Source organism: Leucopleurus acutus (assembly GCF_964270905.1).
Source record: "Leucopleurus acutus genome assembly, chromosome: 2".
In the NCBI taxonomy this organism is placed as follows: domain Eukaryota; kingdom Metazoa; phylum Chordata; class Mammalia; order Artiodactyla; family Delphinidae; genus Leucopleurus; species Leucopleurus acutus.
Window position 1 is genome coordinate 81924393 of NC_139143.1, and position 19510 is coordinate 81943902.

At 40.2% G+C, this 19510-nt stretch overlaps 1 protein-coding gene across 2 annotated transcripts in view; it reads left to right on the top strand.

Annotated features, from left to right (window-relative positions):
- The window catches only part of GATAD2B (GATA zinc finger domain containing 2B), an 80271-nt gene that overhangs the window by 396 nt on the left and 60365 nt on the right, over positions 1-19510 (top strand). The window contains exon 1 of one of the 2 annotated variants that reach the window (XM_082833276.1): positions 10578-10585. The exons of the other annotated variant lie outside the window; for it this stretch is intronic. The gene's annotated coding sequence lies outside the window, so the exon portion shown is untranslated. Of the gene's footprint in view, positions 1-10577; positions 10586-19510 lie in introns of those variants that run through there. 2 annotated transcript variants of the gene reach the window in all.

Here is a 19510-nt window from a genome sequence, read left to right on the forward strand (position 1 = left end):
GCCTCGCGCGCCCCCAGCTCGTGTCCCTTCATTTCTTCTCCTTTTACTCTTTCTCCCCTCCCTCGCGCCCCGTTTCCCCCGCCTTCCCCGCTTTCACTCACTGCCTCAGGCCCGCCATGCTCCCCTCCTTCCTCTCTAGCGCGCCCCCCCTTAACTCTCTCCACCCCCAGTGGTGCCCTCAGGGTGCGGGGGCCGCTCCCTGCTCTCAGTCTTGTGTTTGCTGGCGGTTGGGACAAATGGGGGATCCTTAAGGGTGAAGGAAGCACGGGATGATTACCTTTCTTAAGGCGAAGGGATCTGGAACGCAGAACCTTACTCCTTTATTTCATCGTCCACCGTTCCCTCGTCCTCCCTTAGAAGGGAATTGTCTAAGCCTGTGTGGGTACTTGTCTTCTGTAGGGACTAAACTACCCCTTTCTTCAGCCGGGCTTCTGGGACCCACTGGATCTGTATCCCAGTTCAGTGCCTGAGGGTCGATGGAACTAGAACTTACCTTTTACTAAACCAAATCCGGACTTAGAGTACTTTTTGCCTCCCTGCTCTAAGGAGCTAGCCACTCCTATGAGTGCAGAGCTTTCGGTGCCATTCGCCGGCCCAGGCACTTTTCCCCTTCATAAAGGTATGGTAGCCTCCTTGGATTCTTCCCTAGCATCAACTTCCCTCCACACACAAGGTGTTAGTTCATAGGGCTGGCCCTGAAGTGGAGATGGAGGCATTGATGGTGGGTGGGTGGCATGTGGATGCTAACTGAGCTAGCTATCAGCCTTTTCTGCTGCTGTCATCTGGAGAATCAGGTAGCCTTCCGAGAACCAGTTTTCTCATTTCTAATAAATGATTATTTAGAGGGCTTTTGTGTGCGTGTGAAGAGAGCAGGGAGATGCTTAACGTAGTGTGTTTCAGCAAAGGAAAAGAGTAGTGCTTTCAGGCCAGACTCAAAGAGATTTGAACTTGCAGCAGCTGGAGTAAAAGCCGGTTTAACAGATCTGTGTTGGGAGAAGAGCTGATGCTTTTGAGTTTTTAAAACATTTTTCTCTCAAAATTATTTTTAAAAAAGACAATGCATGCATGTGATACAAAGTGAAAAGAAGTCTCTCTCTCTCTCACCTGTGTTCTCCAGCCATCCAGTCCCCATCCCAGTACAGATGACTTCTGGTTGTTTTCTTGCAGCAGCGGGCTGTCTATATGTTGTTGTCTGTATGTTGGAGATTATCCTATTTGGGAGTTTAGTGCTAACTTTACTGCTTCTTCTTTGATACACTGATTTAAACTCTTCCTTGAGATAACCATTTGGATTCATATTTTTGGTGTTGGAGCAGTCTCGGTAGGGTATTGTCCTGTAGTAGCATTTCTGTTGGTGCTTGGTTGGGAAAGAGGCTACTGCTGGAGCTGGTAAAGGTGGTGCTTTGGACAGGCTCAATATATTTTGAGCGAAGGCCCACACCTGTTGGAAATGGTGCTGCTTTTTTGTGACTGATATTCAGTCTCTGACTGTTTTGGAATGGGCTGGGTCAAGAATAGTCTTTCCTTGGGCTTTTTAAGCAAATGGGCTGTATAAATAACGAGTTAATGGGAGTACTGATTTGGTAGTACTGTGTTCCGTTTTAAGAGGAATATAGTTTTTTAGTCTAGTGGCAGTGGTAGTCATCATGGTAAGGAATGAAGTGGATAAGTATTAATTAGCAGGAATCAGAAGGCTGGACCTTTAGGCTGAGTGACCCAGTTTGAGAAGAGGTGAGGCTTATGGACTTTTGTCCTGCCTATTCCTGACTTGAAAACACTTTTGATGAGGTGAGAGTGATGAGTAGCTGACAGCAGAATCCATCTTTTTGACACTGTGGTTTGCCTTCCCTGCCTATGTGTGATGTCTGTTAACTTCCTGTTTAGAGGCAGTCCCAGTAGGGTCTGAATAGAGGCTACATTCAAATACTTGTCTAGGAACAACATTAACCAGGTTCCCTGATCAGCACTTCAGATGTAAGTTATGGCAGTAACTTTTACTGCCGTGTTTAGTGTAAGGCCATAAGGTGGTGGGGAAGGGAAACGTGAGAATTCTGTTCTGAATTTCAGTCTTAAAAGTACATTCAAAAGTCTGTGTGCTGCCTGCCTCCCCTTTTTTGGACTAATGTCTCTCCTTACCACCCACCACCCCCACCTTCCCCCCACCCCCACCCAGATCTCCAGGTTGGGTTTTGTTTAGAGAACAGCAGTGTGGAAGAAGAGTCAGTGTGTCAATAATAGTATCCTAATCTTCTGCTGGGACCTCTGGATTAAGCGTTATCTCGTATGTTGTATGTAAACTAGGCCTGTTGTTATTTTAATTTAATTTAATTTATTTATTTTTGGCTATGTGGAGTCTTCCTTGCTGTGCGAGGGCTTTCTCTAGTTGCCCAGAGCCAGGGCTACTCTTCGTTGCAGTGAGCAGGCTTCTCATTGCGGTGGCTTCTCTTGTTGTGGAGCACAGGCTCTAGGCATGTGGGCTTCAGTAGTTGTGGCTCGTGGGCTCAGTAGTTGTGGCTCGTGGGCTCTAGAGCGCAGGCTCAGTAGTTGTGGCGCACGGGTGTAGTTGCTGCAAGGCATGTGGGATCTTCCTGGACCAGGGCTCGAACCCGTGTTCCCTGCATTGGCAGGCGGCTTCTTAACCACTGTGCCACCAGGGATGTCCCTCTTGTTTCAATTTACTGATTCTTCCTTTCTTCCTTACCTCCCCCACCCATCAAGCTGAAGGTGCATATTTAGGGGAACAGCAGCTGTGCTGTCCTGGTTTCTAGACTCTGCAGCTTATTCCATGTTAGCCACCTCATTGGGAGTCATGCTGACAAGTAGCCCCTCTGCACTCAGCTCAGGATGCTCATTTAGTTCATTGAGAAAAGCCAAACCAGCTTTGGTTGATTAAAACAATTGCTCGATAAATCATGATTTGAGCCATACTGGAACTGAAGGACTTTCTTCTCCAGACCACTTGCAGTACTTAAAGCTTTGCTTCATTACATATTAAGGCACAATAGCCAGGCATTTTCTGAGACAATTTAGAGGGGAAGAAAAAAAAGACACAGAGTCAGATTGACTATAAATCTAGTCCTGGCATAAAGCTGTTCACCTTTTGCTCAGGAAAAATCCAGCCTATCAGGCAGTGCCACACGAAGTTGCAGTTCTCTTGCATTGGCTAAGCAAGCAATCCTGGGAATTGGATACATAAGGAAGTTCAGCTTCTGTTGAAAAGAACTGGCTTTGGTGGGGGGAAGCTTCTGTTAGCCATATAGTTTATCTTCAGTAATCCCTGTGATGTTTTTTCTGTAGGTACTGGTTGGGGATTTTGGTGGCTCCAGAGTACATGAAGCAGAGAGCCTCCTATATTTGCGTAGTAATGATGAAAGCCTCTGAAGAGTAGATTTGATTTGAAGTGCTCCTTCTTCATGTTCCATCTTTTACCTTCTCTTTTATGGATATATGAAATATCCCTATACGGTTTGAGTTTATTCAGTAGGAAAGGAGTGACCCAGGGTCATTAAGGGCTTAACCAGTCTGATATACTTCTAGAAGGTATCTCAGTAATGTTTGATGTCTCCCTCACAATCCTCTGGTGTTTGCCGTAAGTTGCCATCAACCGGCAAGACGCTATCGAGAGTTCTGGCTTGTACCAAAAGCAACAGATGAATGAGGACACATATTTTGTTAATTTTGAGGTATGAAATGGTCAAATCCCAGACCTTAAAGAGTCATAATAATTGCAGAAGCTTCTTTGACTACATGTGAACTTAGTTGTTATTAATACTAACAGTAAACTATTAAGGAAAATGATAATACTTTGGCATTCCTGAGCCATTCTCTTGTTTTTTTTTCACATCTGGCTAGTATACATTTTTAAAAGTAATTCAGTTACTTGAACCTGAAAGTCATGCTTTAAGCCTCCTAATAAAGCTTTCTTGATCTTGTCTCATTTATGGGGAAGGTGGAGTTTGTAATCTACCAAAAAATAGGCTGGATATTAGGATTTAGATTAGACTTTAGGATTAGTAAATTCTCATTATGGTTGTGAGGGATTAGAAATGTTAATTGGAGAGGTTGTGCATCTCTAACCTAGAAGGTAGTTATAAAGTTAGCTTCTTGAGGATATTTAAATTCAGACTTCCTTGGAGGGAGTTTGTGGGCTAATAAGTGGCAAATTGGAATAGCAGAACACCAGCGTAGAGTCTAGAAATCCCGGGTCAAATCCTAGCTTTACCATTTATTTGACACAGGATTTTGGGTAAACCTCCTAAATTTTTTTTTTTTTTTTTTTTTGGCCACGTGGCTTGTGGGATCGAACCCAGGCCCTCAGCAGTGAAAGCATGGAGTCCTAACCACCAGACCGCCAGGGAATTCCCAAGCCTCCAAATTTTTGAACTCCCGTTTCTTGCACAGTAAAAGCCAGTCTTTACCTTGGGCTCTAAGGTCTTACATGATCTGCCTCTCCCTATTCTTCTCTTTTTGATCTCCTGTCATCCTCCCTTTTGCTCACTCCATTCCAGCCACATTGACTTGTTCCTTAAGTGCATTAGCCACACTCTATCTCAGGACCTTTGCACTAGTTATTCCCTCTAGTGGGAAATCACTAGTTTTTCCCACAGAGATAATACAAATGACTAATTTTCTTACCTTCCTCAGTCAAGCCTTTGTTTAAATGTCACCTTTTCAATGAGACTTTATCCTACCCCTATTTAAAATTTCACCTTTAGCTTCCACCCCTCACTTGTAATCCTTCTCTGTTCTTTCTTTTTCATACAGCACTTACAGCTTTCTAACACACTTATTTGTTACATTTATTGCTTATTGATTCCCCTGGTATGATGGAAGGTCTATGAAAGCATGGATTTACTCTGATGTTTTGTTTAATGCCTAGTGCAGTGTTTGGCATATAGTTAATACTCAATAACTATTTCTTGATCAAATAGGAATAATAATAACTTTTCCAAACTTCGTATTTGTTTATAACAAAACTATGAAATGTGGTATGATACAGGATATTAAAATGTTTTTTGAACTTTGAAGCATTATACAAATAACGATGATAAAATGATTGCCTTCCCTTTGAAATGGTAAATAACACTTGATTGTGGAAAAAAATCTTCATATATATTCACATATATTATCACATCTCCTAAACTCCAGCCCTCTGTTTCCAGTTGTCTACTTTGTGCTAGACATATCCATCTCTGTATTCCATTGGTACCTCAAGCTCAGCATTTTCATCATCTATTCCCATTTTGTGATTCATTGAGTCACCTAAGCCAGAAATGAGAGCATCATTGTCAATTCTCTCTCTCTCCCTTATCCATTACTTTCCAAATATTTCTGAATCTATACCTTTTTTCTGTATCTCCGTTGCGGGTCTCCTAATTCAGGACCACAGCAACTCTTATTTGGAATATTGCCATGATCTCTTACAGTTCTGTTTGTTTTTAGTCGTTTCCTTTTAAACTCTCAATCATATTCTCTTCAGAATAGTCTAATGGAGATCTGATTATTCTACTTGGCCTTCTCAAAGGTATTCAATAGTTTCCAATCATTTAAAGGTACTCTGCATAATATCAAAGCCCCTTTGTAAATCTTGACCTTTGTTTTTCTATCCAGCCTTACTTTTCTCCCTTTACAGTTTATACATGAGCAAATACAGTTCTTTTATTCTTTTTTTTTAAAATTTATTTATTTTTGGCTGCGTTGGGTCTTCATCGCTGTGTGCGGGCTTTCTCTAGTTGCGGTGAGCAGGGGCTACTCTTCGTTGCGGTGTGTGGGTTGCTCATTGCGGTGGCTTCTATTGTTGCAGAGTACGGGCTCTTGGCACACGGGCTCAGTAGTTGTGGCTTGCACGCTCTAGAGAGCAGGCTCAGCAGCTTGTGGTGCACGGGCTTAGTTGCTCTGTGGCATGTGGGATCTTCCTGGACCAGGGCTCAAACTCATGTCCCCTGCATTGGCGGGCTGACTCCCAACCACTGTGCCACCACGGAAGTCCTCCAGATACAGTTCTTTCAGTTCCCAGATCAGCTACCAAATTTCATCTCAAACGCTGCTGTCTCTGGGAAGCCTTCCTTGACTTGCCCAAAGAGACTTAGATATGCTTTCTTCTTTGATCTCACTGTAATTTATAAATATTGCTTGTCTCCCCCAGTAGTCTGACAACATTCTGAAATAAAGAGATAGCATGTCTTTTTACTTTTGTGTCTCCAGTGCCTATCATGGTGCCTGTCACCCAAAAAGTATTTTAAAATATGAATAATTCTGTGGGTTGAGAAAATGCTGCGTACATTTAGAAGATGCCCTATTTGTTATGTTCTGGGAGCAGAAGAACAAGTTTGGAGTCTTGGTTCTTTTTATCATCTGTGTGACCTTGGTTGAGTCACTTGAAGTCTCCAAGCCATAGTTTTCTCAGCATAGAAATGAGGATCAGTAGCTGCTTTATCTGTTTAACTAGGTCTCTTTGTCAGTCAAATGAGATTATGCATGTAAAGATGTTTTATAAGCTAAAACACTGTACAGTTGTTAGTTATTATGTACTGACACAAGCTGAGCTTTTCTCACAACTCATTTTTTCTTGTTTATATTCATGTAAGGCCCTTTTTATCACTGAAACCATAAATACTCTTCTACAACATGTGTTCTGTTCATATCCATTTTTATCAGTAGGTGTAGTGTGTTCCTGTATATCATTCTTTTTTTTTTAAATACTATTTATTTGGTTGCACCAGGTCCTAGTTGTGGCAGGCATCTCTTTAGTTGCAGCTCGCCAGCTCCTTAGTTATGGCATTTGAACTCTCAGTTGCAGCATGCATGTGGGATATAGTTCCTTGACCAGAGATTGAACTTGGGCATCCTGCATTGGGAGTGCAGAGTCTTATGCACTGTGCCACCAGGGAAGTCCCCCTATATCATCTTAAATGTGGCAAATTTAAAGGCTTTCTCAGTCCAGTGGATTAAAAAGTTTGCAAAATCCTGAGAAATTACACTTCTCAGGGAGTACTTCAGTCATGGATTCTGTAATTTTTCCCTCAGATTTTAAAAAATTGCATTTTTGCAACTTTTGGAACTTGAAGGGAATTTTTTAAATTATTTATTTATTTAATTTATTTTTGGCTGCGTTGGGTGTTTCTTGCATGGGGTCTTTCTCTGGTTGCAGCGAGCAGGTGCTACTGTTCATTGCAGTGCATGGGCTTCTCATCGCGGTGGCTTCTCTTGTTGCAGAGCACGGGCCCTAGGTGTGCCGGGTTCAGTAGTTGTGGCACACGGGCTCAGTAGTTGTGGCTCGTGGGCTCTAGAGCTCAGGCTCAGTAGTTGTGGCTCATGGGCTTAGTTGCTCCGCGGCATGTGAGATCTTCCTGGACCAGGGCTCGAACCGTGTCCCCTGCATTGGCAGGCAGATTCTTAACCACTGCGCCACCAGGGAAGTCCCTGAAGGGAATTTTTAAAATGTAAATATAAACTCATTTGTTGAGCACTTTCTTTGTGTAAGGCTTTATGCTATTTAAATTCTTACAGTAACTCTTGTGAGGGAGATATTATGATCACTTTACAGATGAGAAAACTCAATTCCCAGAGAGGTTGTCATTTTGCTAGAATCTCAAAAATTAATAAAAGTGGTGAATCCAGTATTTGAACAACTCTGCCTGACTCCAAAAGTTGTGATCTTACCATTCTCCTAACGCTTCTTACAGAGTTTTGTTTTGCCTTTACAAAAACAAAACAAACAAAAGAAAGATAGTTTTCCTCAATATTAATAGGTCTTATATGAAAATATAATGTCAAATAGGGTTTTGAAAAATTCTGCGTTAAGTTAAGGCAGATTTCTTTACAACATGATGTCCAGAGCCTTGCGTGCCTAAATATACATTGTGTATTAGGAGTGGTAAAAGAATGGCTAAAGGATGCAAAGCTTCTGGAAATTATTTGACCATGAAAGAGCATCTCTTCGAGAAGACAGTACTGCACCTTGATATTCTGCTTCCCTGTAGTTCTTCATGGGTTGTTGTTGTTGTTGTTGTTGTTTAAGGGTTGTCACTCTTGAATGAGGGAATTGACTGCTTTAGTGTGCTGGTTTTTCAGAGAACTAGTATGGTGGCCTTAGACTAGGTATATTTTAGAAACTTCACTGGTTCGGAGGCTGCAGTTTTTTTCCTTATGAATCTTCTAAGGCAAATGGCACAGCTCATCCAGCTTGGCCCTCACCTTCAGTGAGTTCTCAGGAGGATAACTGTTACTGAGCTGCTGCCCCCACCTTCTTTCATCTGACGTTCTAGGAAGCAGGAGAGTAAGGTTTCAGCTTTGTGAGTGAGCAGAATCCCTTGAGCCAGGAGCAAGAAACCCTTCCTTTCTGTAAAGATGGTAGTATCACACTAAGAAATCTGTAAAGCCCCCCATTCTTTCTCTTCTGTGAATCATGCAGGCAGACCTGGGGATCAGAGGCAAGAAGGAACAATACCTTTGATTTTTTTCGGTCCTTTAAAGATGATACATTAGTCTTGAAATTAAAACAAAACTTTGAGAAATTTGTCCTATGTTCTTTAAAGGCATAAAGGTTACCTGAATGGTGTGCACCACTAAATAGGTTGAGCTACCAGTGAAAAACGTTGAAAATATTTCCCCAAGAGGATAACATCTTTTGGAGGGAGGGGCACTTTTCTAACCACTCTTTAACATTTATATGGCTAGATTGATTGTTGCTATCAAATGGATTGAAGCAGTTGGTCATGTGTATTGTTACTGCCCTGGACAGGTTGGCTAGAAGATCCTATATTAGATTCTATGGAAATCTGATATGAGTAGTATGACACTCTTCTCATGTAGTAGTGTCCATGAATAATTATTATGTTACTCTAATGCTCTTCTTTTCTCATTTTATAATTCAGTTAGTAAAGAATGCTTGCTGAGTTCCTTGTCTGAGTGCATTGTGAATTTGAAAGTTTTGCTTTCTTAAGAGTATATTAAATCCAGATATTTTCTGCCAAGTGAATGGAAACTAGAATATGGGTCTCTCTTTTTTTAATATATAAATTTATTAATTTTATTTATTAATTTTGACTGCGTTGGGTCTTCGTTGCTGCGCGCGGGCTTTCTCTAGTTGCAGCGAGCGGGGGCTACTCTTTGTTGCAGTGTGCGGGCTTCTCATTTCAGTGGCTTCTCGTTGCGGAGCACGGGCTCTAGGCACACGGGCTTCAGTAGTTGTGGCTTGCGGGCTCTAGAGCGCAGGCTCAGTAGTTATGGCACACGGGCTTAGTTGCTCTGCGGCATGTGGGATCTTCCTGGACCAGCTCTCCAACCCGTGTTCCCTGCGTTGGCAGGCGGATTCTGAACCACTGCGCCACCAGGGAAGCCCAGAATATGGGTCTCTTACTGCACTAGGATTCAGTCTTAAGTTTTCATTAGCCTCCATTTTTAACTCTTCACCTTCTGCTTGGAGAGCTCTTTCCCAGTTGAGTTCTGTATAATGCATTAATATTGAACTGAAAGCTTTCAAGGAGTATGGGTGACTGGAAAAGGATCTTTTACAGCTGTGCTTGCAGTGGACAGAGACATCTTAAAAATAGCAAGTGCAACTTTGAAAACCCTTGAGGGTTCAAGGGAATAAGATGTCTCTAGCTTAAATAGTGGTGTAAAATTTTTTTTTTGAGATTTAATAAATTATTATACACGAAGGGGTACCATCTGTAATGAACTGTTTTGACTGTTGCATTCATACTACCGAAGTCTTGATATATATCTGGTATTAAATTGTAGGTTCCCAGTTTTGTCAGAGACAGAGTGGTAGATGTCACAGAAGAGTATAACCAAGGTTAGAATCTGAGCAGTTTCTATTTCCAGATTAAACCTTCTATTCTGGCTGGCTGAATACCTGATAATATTCACAGGAGGGAGTAAAATACAATATGATAAAGTTGTATCAAAAATTAAAACTTAGAAGTGTCTCTAGTTATGTGTGACTTCTTTGCTGTCTTCTAGATTCAGTTTGGTTGAGAGTGTGAAGATGACTGTATAAGGGGCACTTTTATGGTGCAGAGGTGTATTGGAGGAGAACAGTGAGATTTTTACTCCTTGTTTTATAGCTTTAAGAATTATCTGAAGAAGCCTTTGAAAGTGGTCATTTTAATTTTGTTGTTACTGGGGCTGCTTAGCACATCTTTCATGTGTTGCCTAGAGTGTTACATTAGGTTTTGCTGGTTATTCTGAAAAACTTTGCACTCTCTGTTGTTCTCCTTCAGAACCAACCATTCTTGGTGTTGTGCATACATTTAATTCTGGTGTCTGGATATGAGAAAATAGTCTAGTATTGGTACTAATCTTGGGGGTATTTTTACATAATTAGTTGAAATCTTTCCTTCTTTGGTTAAACTAGAATAAGTTTTGGTCACTTTTAAAAGTATAGCTCTGCAGTTGGAAAGTCCTAGGTTCAAATTTCTACTTTGCTGCTTACTAGTTGTAAGACCTTTAACTTCTTTCTGCCTGGCAAATAGTAACTCTGTACCCATTAAAAAATAATTCCATGTTATTCCTCCCCTTAGCCCCTGGCAACCACTATTCTACTTTGTCTCTGTAAATTTGACTACTCTAAGGACTTCACGTAAGTAGAATCATACAATTTTTGTCCTTTTGTGTTTGGCTCATTTCATTTTAGCATAATGCCTTCAAGGTTCATCCATGTTGTAGCGTGTGTCAGAATTTCATTCCTTTTTAAGGCTGACTAATATTCCATTATGTGTGTGTGTGTGTGTGTGTGTGTGTGTGTGTGTGTGTACACACACACTTTACCGCGTTTTGTTTATTTGTTCATCTGTCAACGGACATTTCGGTTGTTTCCACCTTTTGGCTATTGTGTATGATGCTGCAGTGAACATGAGTGTACAGACATCTGTTTGAGTCCCTGCTTTCAATTCTTTTGGGTGTATACCCAGAATTGGAATTGCTGGATCATATGGCAATTCTATGTTTAATTTTTTGAGGAACTGTCATACTGTTTTCTACAGTGACTATATCATTTACATTCCCATCAGCAGTGTACGAGGATTCCAATTTCTCTATGTTCTTATTACCAACACTTGGCTATTTTCTTTCTTTTTTTTTTTAATTTTTGTTTTTATAAAAGCCATCCTAATTGCTATGGAGTGGTATCTCATTGTTTTGATTTGCATTTCTCTAATGATTAGTGATTTTGAGCATCTTTTTATGTGCTTATTGGTCATTCGTATATCTTCTGTAGAGAAGTGTCTATTCAAGGCCTTGCCCATTTTTTAATTGGGTTGTTTGTTTTCTTGTTGTTGAGTGGTAGGAGTTCCTTATACTAGATATTAATCCTGTATCAGATATATGATTTGCAAATGTTTTCTCCCATTTTGTGGGTTATTCTTTTACTCTGTTGATAGTGTCCTTTGATGCACAAAAATTTTTAATTTTTTAAAAAATTGTTTATTTGGCTGCACCGGGTCTTAGTTGCGGCATGCGGAATCTTTCAGTTGCGGCATGCGGGATCTAGTTCCCTCACCAGGGATCGAACCTGGGCACCCTGCATTGGGAGCACGGAGTCTTAACCACTGGACCACCAGGGAAGTCCCCAAAATTTTTAATTTTGATGAGATCCAGTTTGCTTTTTCTTTTGTTGCCTATTTTTTGTGTTGTATTAAGAAATTTTTGCCAACTCCAATGTCATGAGCTTTTTCCTCCTCTGTTTCCTTCTAAGAGTTTTATACTTTTAGTTCTTACATTTAGGTCTTTGACCCATTTTGAGTTAATGTTTGTATATGCTCTAAGGTAAGGGTCCAGTTTTATTGTTTGGCATGTGGATATCCAGTTTTTCCAGCACCATTTGTTGAAAAGACAGTCCCTTCTCCATTGAATGGCCTTGACACCCTTGTTGATAATCATTTGACCATATATGCAAGGCTTTATTTCTGGAGTCTCTGTTCTGTTCCATTCATCTGTATGTCTGTCTTTATGCCAGTACCACACTGTTTCAGTTACTCTAGCTTTGTAGTAAATTTTGAAGTCAAGAGGTGTAAGTCCTCTGACTCCTCTTCTTTTTCAAGATTGTTTTGGCTATTTGGGATCCCTTGAGATGCCAGAATTTTAGACTGGGTTTTTCTGTTCACATTCTTTTTTATTTTGGGCCAAACAGTATAAAACTAAACTGAATGGGATGCTGTTACTATAATATGGCAGCTGATTCCTATCACGGAGAGTTTTAATTTCACCTAGCTCCTTGGATCACAGTATTTTTCTCTATGGTATTAGAAACAAGGTTACTCCAAATAGCTTTCGTTCTTGTAAATGAATTTGTTTGTTATGGTTGGAACATTTTATTTATTGTTAAAAGTTTGGTTCAAATTTAAAAAAAAATCAAGATACACAGTGAAAAGTTTTTCATCATTGTTTCTCACCTGCTTAGTTTTTTTGTTTGTTTGTTTGTTTGTTTTTGCTGTATGTGGACCTCTCACTGTTGTGGCCTCTCCCGTTGCGGAGCACAGGCTCCGGACGTGCAGGCTCAGCGGCCATGGCTCACGGGCCTAGCCGCTCCGCGGCATGTGGGATCTTCCCGGACTGGGGCACGAACCCGTGTCCCCTGCATCGGCAGGCGGACTCTCAACCACTGCACCACCAGGGAAGCCCTCACCTGCTTAGTTTTAAGCCCCATCATTGTTATTCCTTTCTTTTCTATCATTTCAGAGTTTTTTATATATATGCAAGCAAATGTGAATTTATTTTTAGTTTTTCTTTTTACGCAAAAGATGGCATAGTTTTCCACGTCTTGCTTTTTTTCATTTAATAACATAGGAGATTTTTTTCAAATCTATATGTAGAGAATTTACTTATTCTTTAAATGAAAATTTTAAGGGTGAAAATCTTTTCATGGATACCAGAACTTCGTTGGGAAAGAATATTCGACTTTATGGCTGTATACCTTTCCTATTGCCTGCAGGTCTTGCTCTTTAATAACTTTCATTGCTATTATTCTCTTAGTCAGCATTGAGTAAACATAATTCGAGTACTGCTAGGTTATTAAACTTATTGTAGGAATGCTGATTACGTAGTTCATAAAGTCTGTTTTGTAATTTCATCGGTAATCCTAAATCCCAAATTATGTCAGAAAATCCTAGGCCCTGATCAGTGATAACAGGGTTATTTTTCCATTTCCTGGAGTATAGACCCCAGGTGGTTTTCTCTCTCCTAGACTGGTTTGGTTTAGGAAAATGACAGTTAAAGAGAAAACTTGGGTCTCTTTTCCGTGGAGCTCTGTTTACTTTGTAACCACTTAAATCGGCTGGTTGTGGGGAACTGAAAAAGCCTGACCATTCATATATTCATATGAACATTCGTAGGTATTAGGTGTTTATTGTACACCTACTGTGTAAAAGACATACACATAGGTGTTGTAGAGTATGTAAAGATAAATGATACAGCCTCAGTCCTCAAGAAGATACATAGTACAGAAGAGAAGACAGGTATTAAAATAACTGCAATACTAGATACAATGTATTTATAAATTAAGTAACCAGCATAAGAGGAACAACATATCAGCACCTTTTACAACTTGGGTCAGAGTGTGAGTTAAGCTTACCAAATCCTGAAAATTCTATTTTCAAAACCTCTCTTTATTCCATCTATCTGTGTCTTTCCCAACTTCTGTTGTTTTAGTTTTAGCCATTGTAATTGTTTGCCCATGTCCATTTAATACCTTGGATATGTGGTTTCTTTGTTTTTGTTTTTTCTGGCTGCACTGTGCGGCTTGCAGGATCTTAGTTCCCCAACCAGGGATTGAACCCATGCCCACGGCACTGAAAGCTCCAAGTCCTAACCACTGGACCACCAGGGAGTTCCCTTGGATATGTTTTTAGGAATAACTAACATTTACTGGGCTTTTCTATGTGCAGGCACTATTTTAAGCACTTCACATTAATTAACTTGTTTAATCCTCACAATACTCTAAAGATAGACGCTGTCATCATTCCCATTTTACAGATTAAAAAAACTGAGGCGCAGAGAGCTTAAGTGATTTGCCTAAGGTCACATACCTAGTCAGTAAAAGAGCTGGGACACAAAATCAGGAAGTTTGACTGTTACGCTTAAATTCTTGAGTATTGGGGCTTCCCTGGTGGCGCAGTGGTTGAGAGTCTGACTGCCGATGCAGGGGACACAGGTTCGTGCCCCGGTCCGGGAAAATTCCACGTGCCGCGGAGCGGCTAGGCCCGTGAGCCGTGGCCGCTGAGCCTGTGCGTCCGGAGCCTGTGCTCTGCAACGGGAGAGGCCACAACAGTGAGAGGCCTGTGTGCCGCAAAAAAAAAAAAAAAAAAAATTGTTGAGCATTATGCTGTACTCTTCGTGTGTATGTGTGTATTATACAATGTTTGTCATTGTTTTAGTGGCTGTGCAATATTTCATTGTATGGATATATTTTAATTTGTACTTAATCTGTCCCCTCTGAGGAACATTTAGGGTGTTTCCAGTGTGTGGGAATACTGTCATAACCAGGGTTCCAGTGAAACATCTTACATACATCTTTATACATTTTAGTATATCTGTAGGTAAAATTCCTAGACATACAATTACTAGACCAAAGGGCATGCACATTTAAAATTTTGTTAGATACTAAATTATCTTCCAATAATTTGTATTTATATTTAATATATTCACACCAACAGGCTATGAGAGTTTCTAAAACAACTCAATTTAAATCTAAATTTGAGGGAAGTAGTGTGGCTGGACAGTGATGAGTACTGTCTTCAAGTGCCTTTGAAAGCACTTTTGTGCCTTATTAGAATTTCCTTCCTTAAATGCAGATATCTTTGGATTTTGATTATTGGCCATGTAACTGTAGCCAGTTGTTGGGAAGAGGAGTATGCATTTTAGAAGCAAATTTTACTTTTTTGAAATGTCCTTCAAACCTCTCAATTGTCAGTCTAAATGTAAAAGTTTTGACAAGTTGATTTCTTGTCACCACAATCTTTTAAAATCAGGACGACTTCAGGAATAAGGAGCATATATAGTTCCCAGCTGACTGTTCTCATGGAAACTCCTTACTGGAGTTCTTGTTAAACTCCCAGTAGGCAGAGGCAGAAAGCCAAACACTGCTAAATCAGCAGGGTTATATGGTTTTTAGGGAATGGGGATGTTAAGACAAATAAGACCAAATGCCTTTTACGACTCATTTCCTTTCCAACTAGTTTTCTGCTCATTGTTCAGTTATTTATCTTCTTCTTCATCGCATTTCTCTGTTTTTAGGGTGAAGTGATTCGTTCTATTCAATAGATTTAAATTTTGTTTAGTGAACTTAGAACTTATTAGTAGGCCTTCACTTGCCCAGAGTAGGGGATTACCTTTGGTGGTACCATCACCCTACATACATTCTTTATTTTATCCCACATTAATGGCCTACTGGCAGCAGTAAAATGAAACAAACTTAGTTTTCGTACACATCCTTAAGCAGTGATAGGAAATTTGACTAATTCAAGGGTATGAGATGTGTTCAAAGTTACCATCTCCTTTGGAATTAAAAGAGCATTGGAGACTGTTTCATTAATTTATTATTGTTGGTGGTGATGTCTTGTTTAATTCCTACTCAGGAAGTCTGTCATTTTATTTCCAAGGAGCAAAACTTGTCTTTTAGGCCTGTTAATATCAGTTCTATTAAGTTTTGGATTACTATAATATTTCCTTCTGTTGACCAAAAGATTTAGACCCACTGCTGATCTTTATCTTCCTTATTGCTTGACACTGGTTTTGGGAAATGAAGAGGAACAGAAACTGGAAGCTCCAGATGTCTTATCATGAGTACTCCCTGTTTGTAGTGTAAGTCTAAATGAAGGCAACTGTGAATGGGGTTCCATTTTTTTTTTAATACATTTATTTTATTTATTTATTTTTGGCTGTTTTGGCTCTTCGTTGCTGCGTGCGGGCTTTCTCTAGTTGCGGTGAGCAGGGGCTACTCTTCGTTGCAGTGTGTGGGCTTCTCCTTGCGGTGGCTTCTCTTGTTGTGCAGCACGGGCTTTAGGTGCACAGGCTTCAGTAGTTGTGGCTCGAGCGCTCTAGAGCGCAGGCTCAGTCGTTGTGACGCTCAGGCTTAGTTGCTCCGCAGCATGTGGGATCTTCCTAGACCAGGGCTCGAACCCGTGTCCCCTGCATTGGCAGGCGATTCTTAATCACTGCACCACCAGGGAAGCCCTGGGTTCTAATTTTAAAATGTTGGAAGCTTAAAGATTTTGATATTTGGGGTGAAATTTATTCTTGAAGTTTTCTTTTATCTCTTTTAGCTTAGCAAGAAATATCTTTAAACAAACCTTAATGAAGGAGAAAGGATTTCTCTTCCATTTACTAAGTAAAATTGATGGCTTTTTTTCTTTTCACTTTCTTTTATGCTTTGGATAAAATTAGGTTAGGGTCACTTTTGAGACTTCACTTTTAAAGAGGTAATATCAGTAAAGAGCAAGTGCTAGTGTCTATCAGAGTAAACTCCATGGAGAGAAGAATTTTGCCTTATTCACTGTTGTAGCCCTTGCACCTAAAACAATTCCTGCCATATACTATGTAATTAATTTGTTGAGTGAACAGGAAGTAGAAAACTAAATTGTGATATCCCATAGTTGGCATTCTGTATACCATATAAGATGAATGAACTAGTTACATGTATCAACCTGGATGAATTATCAAAGGTAATGTTAAAAAAGTAAGTTGCAAAGTGATATACAAATGTATATTATATAATCCCATAAAAATTTTAAACTTGAAAAATGATATGTTTTATGTAGTTATACCTGCACACATAAAGTAAAAGTACTAAAAAAACCCACAGGGCTTCCCTGGTGGCGCAGTGGTTGAGAGTCCGCCTGCCGATGCAGGGGACACGGGTTCGTGTCCCGGTCCGGGAAGATCCCACATGTCGCGGAGCGGTTGGGCCCATGAGCCATGGCCGCTGAGCCTGCACGTCTGGAGCTTGTGCTCCGCAACGGGAGAGGCCACAACAGTGAGAGACCCGTGTACCGCAAGAAAAAAAACAAAAACAAACAAATTCAGTGTAGTGGTTACCTTTGGGGAAAGGAAGAGAGAAATAGGATTGGAATACTTAGCTTCAGTTTTGTTTTTTTTGCTTTTTTTTTGCAGGTGAGAGGCCTGCGTACCGCAAAAAAAAGAAGGATAAGGCCCTCAAAGCCTAAAATATTTACTGTCTGGCCCTCTACAGAAAAAGGCCAATCTGTGGTATAGATGAATTCTTTTCCTAGAATAATGGTGATATAACTGGGCAGATGAGCTGCTATTTGGTGAATACTTGTAATAAGTTGGAGGTAGTTATCCCCAGATTGTGTTTTTTGAAAGAACATACAAATCAAAGAAAAGTCAGCCGGATGTTGACTTTCATGGAAGTTTTAAAAATGGTTGCCCAGGGACTTCCCTGGTGGTCCAGTGAGTAAGACTCGGTGCTCCCAATGCAGGGGGCCCTTGTTAGGGAACTAGATCCCACACGTGTGCTGCAACTAAGAGTTTGCGTGCTTCAACTAAGAGTTTGCATGCCGCAACTAAGAGGTCCGCATGCTGCAACTAAAGAGCCCTCATGGCACAACAAATACCCCGCATGCTGCAACCCCACGTGCTGCAGCTAAGACCCAGCACAACCTAAATAAATAAATAGATAAATAAATATTTTAAAATTAAAAAAAAAAGGTTGCCCAGTAGTAGTCTCATCTTCTTGAGTAAGTCTAAGTCTAATGTATTTTCCCCCTTTGAATCACTCCTTAACTTGCTTATTATTAAAGTTCCTGATGACCTTGGATATTTGACAGTTTTAAATACCTACCAGAGCTTTGGGATTGGTGTTTTGGTAGCTTATTGTTTATTATTTCCGACAATTTTCAGTAGAGCAGCAGCATTTTAAAGGAATGTAATATTTGAATATGCAAACATACAAAGTCACTGAAGTAGGGACATCTCTTTCAGTAATCCTTCTTTTACATTTAGGTGTATTAAACTTTGGCCAAGTGTTTAGTTTTGGGAACTTAACCTATATAGCAGTAGTGGTGTTTTGAATCCATTGCAGTATAGTTGGTGTTTTTTAAAGACATAGTGCTAGGTCCCTACAGAAGAAATTTTTCTTATGCAGGTACTTCCACTTCAGGGCAACATGATGTAATTTTGATTATTTGTAAAAATGTCATGACTTATTTCCCTGAGAAACGTTAATCTTTCCCTTGCACTCCATTGGGTAGTCTGAGACATTCAGTGCTAAAAGTCAAGTAATCCTATTTGAGGTGACTGTCTTGTTCACATTCTCCCCAGGTTACATAAGACTGTTCTGCTCTCATTATATTAGAAGAAACGGAAAAATAAAATCAGTGCTCTTCATTTTTTCTTCCTTATAAAAAGTGTTTTAAGCGATATTGTTTTAGTTTTCAAAGCCATAGCTACAGTATTTTTTATTCAACTGGAAATGTTTGGTTAATGAATTTTTCTTTTTTAAAAGACCCTTCAAAAAGGGATCTTAATACTGTTGCCTTGGATATAAAAAGCAATAAAGCATAAAATATCTGGTCTGATGACATTTTTTTTTTCTAAGAAATTTATGGATGTACAAGTAGGATATAGGAAGATCTTCTAAACTTCTCTGTAGTTAATATTTCAGTCAGTATTAGGAATTGCTTTCTTGGTCTGAAAATATTCCGGTCCACTCTTACAGGTTCACAAGCTGTTCAGTTTTTATGATCCCTCCTACTTTCCTTTTTGTTTCAGATTATCCCCTTTATCTGCCCTACTTGTTGGAGTAGAGAATCCAGTTCCTGTTTGAGTGGGGTTTTTGCTTGGGGATAAGCAAACTGTCTTAGTGTTAGGAGCCAATATATTTCATACCTGATCTCATGCAGACCTCTTTAATGCTACTTAGAGATTTTCTTGTTAGAGGGGTTTTTGAAGGACCATTCTTTTTTTTTTTTTTTTTTTTGCGGTACGCGGGCCTCTCACCGTTGTGGCCTCTCCTGCTGCAGAGCAGAGGCTGCGGATGCGCAGGCTCAGCGGCCATGGCTCATGGGCCCAGCCGCTCCGCGACAGGTGGAATCCTCCCGGACCAGGGCACGAACCCGTGTCCCCTGCATCGGCAGGCAGACTCTCAACCACTGTGCCACCAGGGAAGCCCTGAAGGGCCATTCTTAACTTCCAAAATCAAAGGTATGAAAGTCTCAGTGAACAGGATATATATGACCCTAATCTCAGATGTGATTATCAATCTTAGAAAGCTTTGTAGGTAAAAAAGAATGAGTAATTGGAGCTGTGTGCTAAAGGAAGGACCTGAATACTGTCAACTCTCTTGAATTCAAGAGTAAATCATTGCATCATCAAGAAATATTTAGGTACTCATCTCCCTGCTCCTCAGATGTCTTGGTTCTGTACCTTTTGCACCTGATTTCTAGCAGCACTGAAGCAAGGAAATACTATCAAGCTTCTTGCCTATCAGTTTTTTTTTTAATTTATTTATTTTATTATTATTTTTTTGGCTGCGTTGGTTCTTTATTGCTGT